The sequence below is a fragment of the Microcebus murinus genome, chromosome 6 (genome assembly GCF_040939455.1).
Source record: "Microcebus murinus isolate Inina chromosome 6, M.murinus_Inina_mat1.0, whole genome shotgun sequence".
NCBI classification, from domain to species: Eukaryota; Metazoa; Chordata; class Mammalia; order Primates; family Cheirogaleidae; genus Microcebus; species Microcebus murinus.
Genome location: NC_134109.1, coordinates 35,309,856 through 35,316,968, shown reverse-complemented (window position 1 = coordinate 35,316,968; position 7,113 = coordinate 35,309,856). Strand labels below are relative to the sequence as shown.

At 44.7% G+C, this 7,113-nt stretch overlaps 1 long non-coding RNA gene across 1 annotated transcript; it reads left to right on the top strand.

The window, feature by feature from the left end:
• The first annotated feature begins 1,368 nt into the window (after window positions 1-1,368).
• On the top strand, window positions 1,369-3,534 carry LOC105878378 (uncharacterized). The gene is made up of 3 exons (XR_001157335.3): window positions 1,369-1,563; window positions 2,202-2,463; window positions 2,568-3,534. It is a non-coding gene; the product is annotated as an uncharacterized LOC105878378 (long non-coding RNA).
• Window positions 3,535-7,113: the final 3,579 nt, after the last annotated feature.

Genomic DNA, 7,113 nt, shown 5'->3' with positions numbered 1-7,113 from the left:
CTCTTACTACTGGAGTACTGTATTCATTTTCCATTGCTGTGCAACAAATGACCACAAGTGTAGTGTTTAAAACAACACACATTTATTATCTCACAGTTTTCCTGGGTCAGTGCTCTGGGCACAGCTGAGCAGAATGCTCTACTCAGGATCTCACAAGCCTGCAACCAAGGTATCTGCTGGGGTTGTGGACTCTTCTGAGGCTTGGGGCCCTCTTTGTACTCTCTCAGGTGTTGTCAGAATCCATTTCCTTGCAGCTGTAGAATTCCTGGCAGCTTGCAGCTTCTTCAAGGCCAGCCAGAGAATCTCTCTGTGAAGGATTTGCCTGATTAGGTCAGGCCCACCCAAGATAATCGCTCTTTGATTAGCTCAAAGTTAACTGCAAAACAGGCCTTAAATATATCTGCAAAATCCCTTCCATTGCCATATAGCTAACATAATATCAGGAGTTATATTCCATCATATTCACAGGAACTTCCCATACTCAAGGGGCAGACAGGGATTATATGAGGTCACTGGAGCTCATCTTAGAATTCTGCCAACCACGTGTACGATATATTCTGATATTTTCTACTCTTTTACTTCCTTTACCACTTCCGGACCAGCGTCGACTATAGTCAATAGCCACAGATGAACGCGCACAGCGACTTTAGCCAATAGCCGTGATATGACTTTTCTAATTTTTCATTTATCAAAATAAAATTGTGAACATTTAAAAATAATGTAATGAAAACATATATGTATATGTTACCTATTCTGATTTACATTACAAGTAAAGCTGTCTGTAAAGTAAAACAAGCTTTCAGTGCTTTAAAGCTTTCCTCATCACACAAGAGCAAAACGGATTTATTGTCGATGCACAGCACAAACTATCGTGCGGACCATGAGTGCCGGCTGTGGGCAAGGTTTCGCTGACGGAAGTGGTTAAAGATACAGACTTTTGCCACCTAATTAATGGGTTGTGCCAGCAGCTTGAAAACCTAGACTGGATGATTTTCAGGGGTCAAGAATCTATGCTCCCAAGCACAGACCAGACCCTTGGACACTCTGGCCATGGGGTCTCTGGCCACAGGGGCAGGAGACACTTGTATTAGTAATTTGTTGAGAGAGTTTGAAGGTGTCAGTGCAGACTTGACCAAACTTCTTTGGCTCTGACTCTCACAGAGAACTCCTGTCTTTCCGATCTGGGAGCCGAGCCTCTCAGCATGCTGAGTACTTTATTTGGACAACTCCCAAGAAGAGGGAACAATCAGGACAAACTCGGAAGCTGCCAGCTGTCATCAGTTCTTTTTGGCTCATCAGCTCAAAGGAATGCCAAGGAGGTAGGGTGTTGGGGACAGGCCCAGGCACAACACAGCCACCAGCAGCAAGCAAGTGACCTGCTCTCAGGACAGTTCTCCTTCCTGGGCCTTAGTTTCCATCTCCGGTAGAGGACTTTGTAAGGACTCCTTCTGTCCAGAACATTGTGACTCTGAGAGGAAGCAGAATTGCCATTTTTCTTGGAGGCTGACCCAGGAAGGGGACCATCTCCAAAGAAGTGGCCTTATTCTCCTGGCCAATGATCAGGTATGTTCCAGAAAAGCTCAGGGAGAAGCCAGATTGTGAACTCCCCCAAAACAGGGCTGAGGACTCCTCCAACTTTGGGTTCCTGCCTCAGGCATAGAACCTGGCACCTAAAACTTTACTTAGCTGAACAAAGGGACCCTGGGAATAGTGCCTTTTTTTTTCTTGCTTTGATCTCCCAGATCCCACCATCTTGGTGGGGCTGAAACTCTGCCTTCCAGGTAGTTTAAAAGGAATTAGGATTCTTCCTATTAGAGGCAGCTGGAGCCATGGAATAGTGCTGCAGCGGGGTGGCCGGAGACCGGAGCGCAAGTTCTTACCTAAGACCTCGGGCCTCTGCAGGGCACGGTCCCCCGCCCCCACCACCACGCTATGGGGCATCACTCCTGTCTCCTGCCTGCGGTCTAGAGTAAGACGGGAGGGAGGGGGCTTCTGGGGTGAACTGTGAAATGGGGAAAGAGAGGTGGGGGATGGGAGGAGGGGAAGAAGGGGAGAGAAGGAGAGAGAGAGAAGAGAAGGAAAAAGATTGCTTTTAAGACTAGGTTCTCCCCACCCCCAGGACTTTTCAAAGGTAAAACCCAGAAAAACAAAAAAACCCTCAAGTATCTTTTTCTTTCTCTCCATCTATATCTCTGCTCTAGCCTGAATGCTGGTGTCCTCCCCAAATCCATATGTTGAACTTAACCCCCAACATGACAGTATTAACACGCGTGGCCTTGGGAGGTGAGTAGGTCGTGAGGGCTCCATCCTCACGAATGGGGTTCACGGCCTTATAAAGAGGCCTGAGGGGGCTTGTTTGCTCCTTCAACCATATGAGGACACACAGAAGGTGCCACCTATGAGGAACAGGCCCTCACCAGACACCAACTCTGCTGGCACTTTGATCTTGGACTTCCTGGCACTGTGAGTGATACATTTCTCTTGTTTATAAATTACCAACTCTAAGGTATCTCTTTGTGGCAGCCCAAAGTAAAGGAATCACTCTCCTTCCACCCACCCCGCAACAGAACTTGTTGAACTAGCAGGGACGTTGCTGAACAGGAGCACCTTACCATCCACCTTGATACCTCTGGGATCAATGCGGAGTTTAAGAGATGCGCCATCCGTGCATCGCGCCCTCAGAAGGAGCCATTCTCAGACATCGCTCGCTGTGCCAGCCTGCCCAAGGTGCTTTTGCAGCTGTGGATCACTGGGGAGGACTGCTCCTTCCTCCTTATGGCATCGCCTTCCCTGGGCAGGGAGCTCTGGCAAGACAGCCCCCCTGGCCTCTGTGTGCCCACAGTCCTGCCTTCCCAGGGGAGGAGGCTGTCCCAGCCACCCTCCCTTTGTCTTTGTTCACCAGCTCTGTCTGTGCTCACGGGCTGACTACAGGGGTTACATGCACAGATGCTCTGTCCTCTGGTTTCTGATCGGGCAAGATATTTGTGTCTGTTGGGGGCGGGGATATAAATCTCCCGACTCCCTCCCTGCAGGTGGCAGCAGGCTGGCTGCAGCACATCCCTCGACTGAGGCGACACCTCCCGAGCAGACTGCTCTCTCCACCCACCCTCTGTCTTTTCAGATTCTAGTAACTGCCCACTCTGTCTCGGTGTCACCTCAAGGATATTGCACTTCCCTTTGTGGATTCCCCATGGCGTGCCCACGCTTTTGTAAAGAATCCCTTTATTAAGCTTTGTTCAAATTACACAGCTTGAGTATGTCATCTATTCCTGCCAGACCCTCACTGACAAGAGGGTTGACTCACTTTGATTGGTGAGATCAGGAGGAGGAATATGGTTTGGCTATTCTGATCCCTTCTGCTCTCTTTCTTCTTGGACACTGGTCTCTCTTCATTTTGTGCAATAGATGCCCCCTGCCTCCTTCTCCAGTGTGGCTTGTGACTGGGTTCCAGTTCTGTCTCATTCTGGGCTCCGATATTAGGCAGCCCTAAACAGAAATGTATTCATCCATATTAGTGTTTATTGGTAATAAATATGGTCATCTGTTAGCCTGTTTGTCTCATTTCCCAGCCGGACTTGGGTAGGGAGAGGGCTGTGAAGGGGCCCCTCATGTGCCCCAGGCGGGCAGAGGGTCCTGCCCCCCCTGGGCTGCTGGGTGAAGGAGGCTTCCACGGTGAGCCCTGCGTAACGGGAAGCAGTGACCACTGGGAAACTGGGTTAGGCCTCTCTTGTGGCCTCTCTTTCCCCAGGGACGTCCTGCCTTTGCTGGAGGAGGCTGCTGCGAGGTGGGTGGAAGGAATGTGCTCTGGTCTCTGTCAGAGCTGCTAGTGAATCACGGTGCCTCTGCAGAATTGCTCCAGTTGTCTGGGAAGAAGGAAGCCCCTGAATGACTCATCAGTGGCTGTTTTACTGTCCCAAGGCAGTGCCAAGAGGAGACGCTCCTGCACAAAGGGGCTTAGAACCAGGCTGAGGAAGCCCAGCCCACAAGCCCAGGGCGGAGGGCACAGACGCCTGAGGGGAGGAGGTGCTCCAGCCTCAGCGAAGAGGAGTGAACAGTTGTGCAGGGGAGGGGCCCTGACAACTCTCCGGGCCCCCAGTTACTGTCACTCTCGGGGTTACTCAAAGGAACTCTTCACCCTTTAGCCTTCTTCTGGGTTCTTGCCTCTGCTACCTGTGTGTGTGCTTGGAAATGCTCATTAATTTTAATACTGACATAAGGAAAGGTATTATAATTAGGAAGGTGAATGCGCTGCAAAATAAATCCCTGATGCATTTACAATGGAATGAATTGCCTATTGTTCAGGATGGTCCTGCTCCACTCACCTCCTATTAGCGCAGCTCATGGTGAGCCAAGTGTGAACTACAGTCATCATTCCATAACGCAGAGATATATGGAAAGGGCAGAGGAGTGCTACAGACGACAGGCACAAACAAGTTTCAAGGAGGCAGAGGTCACTCGAGGCAAGGGCAGACGAAAAAGTTTTCAGGGAGTTGGGAATTGAACTAGCTTTGAACCTGGCATGATATTCTACAATGTAATCTGTCACGATTCCATAGGACTTCATTGCATAGTTTCACCATAATTTATTTAATCAATCCCCTATTGTTGAACATCTACGTTATTTCCAATCTTTTGTTACTATAAATAACACTGTAAAGAACATCCTTATACTCACATTTTTACATATTTAACTAATTTTTTAAATGATATTTTTCTTGAAAGGGCATTGATGAGCCAAAGGGTACACAAACATTTTTTTAGATCATTATGAGTTTTTATGATTACTGAAGTAACATGCACTTACTGTAAAACATTCAAACACAAAAACAAGGTGTGGTTTTGAAAATGAAAGTTTTCTGGAATCTCACATCCCGGAAATATTTTCTGACAACTTTTTAAAAATGCAACACTAATATGTTGTAATAGACCCACCTCCTAAGACTCACTTTTCCATCACACCTTGAATAGTCACCAGGCCCCGGAACCCATACCCTGGCCTGATGGCTGATTCATCTGTTTGAAATGTCCTTTTCCCAGATATTCACGCAATTCCTGCCCTCTCTTTATTCAGGTCTCTGCTCAGCTGTAACCATTTCAGAAAGGCCTTCCCTGACCACCCTACCTAAAATAGCATGCCTCATAATTCTGTTTCTTCATAGCATTTATCATTATCTGACATTTTGTTAGATTCATTTTCTTTTTATTTTTTTATTTTTTATTTTTTATTTTTTTTTAGGCCCATTCATGTACTTGTAAGATTCATTTTCTTATTGTCTATTTAGAAAACACTGTGAGGGCAAGGACTTGGCCTTGTTCTCAGCATATCCCAGTACCTGGAACAGAAACTGGCACATAGTAGGTACTGAATAAATGCATGTTGAATACAAACCATTATCAAAACCTGAAAAATGGACCTTCCAATATGATGCTGAAAAGGAGGGGTGAGACCAGATATTCTTGCCCTGTTCCTGATCTTATGGGGAAGTGTCAAATGTTTACAAAAGACAGTGAAAGATTCTTTTTTTTTTTTTTTTAGGAACCAAGTTTTCTGCTAACAGTGAAAGATTCTTATCACATAATGTGTAGACTATGTGCCTATGAACTTGAAGTTTGAGCAAACTGTGGAAAGAAAGAGACATTGTTATTCCATTTAATAAAAAAACAGAAAATATTGGAAACAATCAAAGTTCCAACCATAGAAGAAGCTACAGAAGAAATAAGAAAGTGATGATGATTTAGATTTTGATACTGATTTAGAGTACACGGAAGATAACAATCAAGTGAATTAATGCCTCTATATTAAAAGTCAGTTTGAGAATGTGAAAAAATGCATGTCGAATGATTGAATAAAATTAAACTATTTTATAGTTCTGAAACCTGCTCTTTTGTGTGTGGTTAGCAAGAGTCTACTAATAGTAACTAGAACTTTTTTCAATTCCTTTATATAGTCATTTGAATTACATAAGACAAAATCCATTGTTCAACATACAAATAAACATAATTAACTTTGGAATCAAACAAAGAGAGAACTGTTCAAAAGAGCACTATATGTATTTACACAGATGAAACCTGCTTTTGTTACTTAACAGTATTTCATCGACATCTTTTCACATCAGTATGTAAATCTTTCTAGTCTGCACAGTAGCATCGTAATTTATTTACCCAATTATCTTTTGATGGGCATTTGGGTTGTTTGCAATTTTTCTATATTATAGACAATGTTGTATTGTACATCCTTACACATATATTATTGCATGCTTCTAATGTTTTATGTCCTTTATCTGAGATGATGAAAAAACCTATGAGCATAAATGTCTACCCTGATGTTGGAAATGCAGACTTAGAGCTGAGAGATATCTAGCTTGGGGGTAGACTAGAGACTTCTTCACACAGATCTGGTCTTTGAAGTAGTAGGAATCAATGAAATATAAAGGAGGAAATTGAGCAAAGCTTGAAGACATGAATCTTAAGCAATGTCTGCAGTTAGAGGGCACGAAATTATTCATTTATTCGACAAATAGTTATTGCTTGGTATTTTCTAAAGGCTGTAAACACAACAGAAGCAATGTAGATTTTGTCTCTGCCTTCCTATGGCTTAGAGTCTAATAGGGGAGGAACACAGAAAATAAAAAATGAAATCTGTGCCCGGCGCGGTGGCTCATACTGTAATCCTAGCACTCCGGGAGGCCGAGGCTAGGTGGATCATTTGAGCTCAGGAGTTTGAGACCAGCCTGAGCAAGAGCGAGACCTCGTCTCTACTAAAAAAACAGAAAGAAATTAGCTAGACAACTAAAAATATATAGAAAAAATTAGCCAGGCATGGTGGTGCATGCCTGTAGTCCCAGCTAATTGGGAGGCTGAGGCAGGAGGATCGCTTGAGTCCAGGAGTTTGAGGTTGCTGTGAGGTATGCTGACACCATGGCACTCACTCTAGCCTGGGCAACAGAGTGAGACTCTGTCTCAAAAACAAACAAACAAACAAACAAACAAACAAACCCAAAGATGAAATCTGACATTCACAATGGCATGAATAATACAGAGTGACACTGGAGTACAGAGCAGGGAAATGCCATTGACTACCGTTTATAAGGCGAATGCTCTGGAAGTAACATT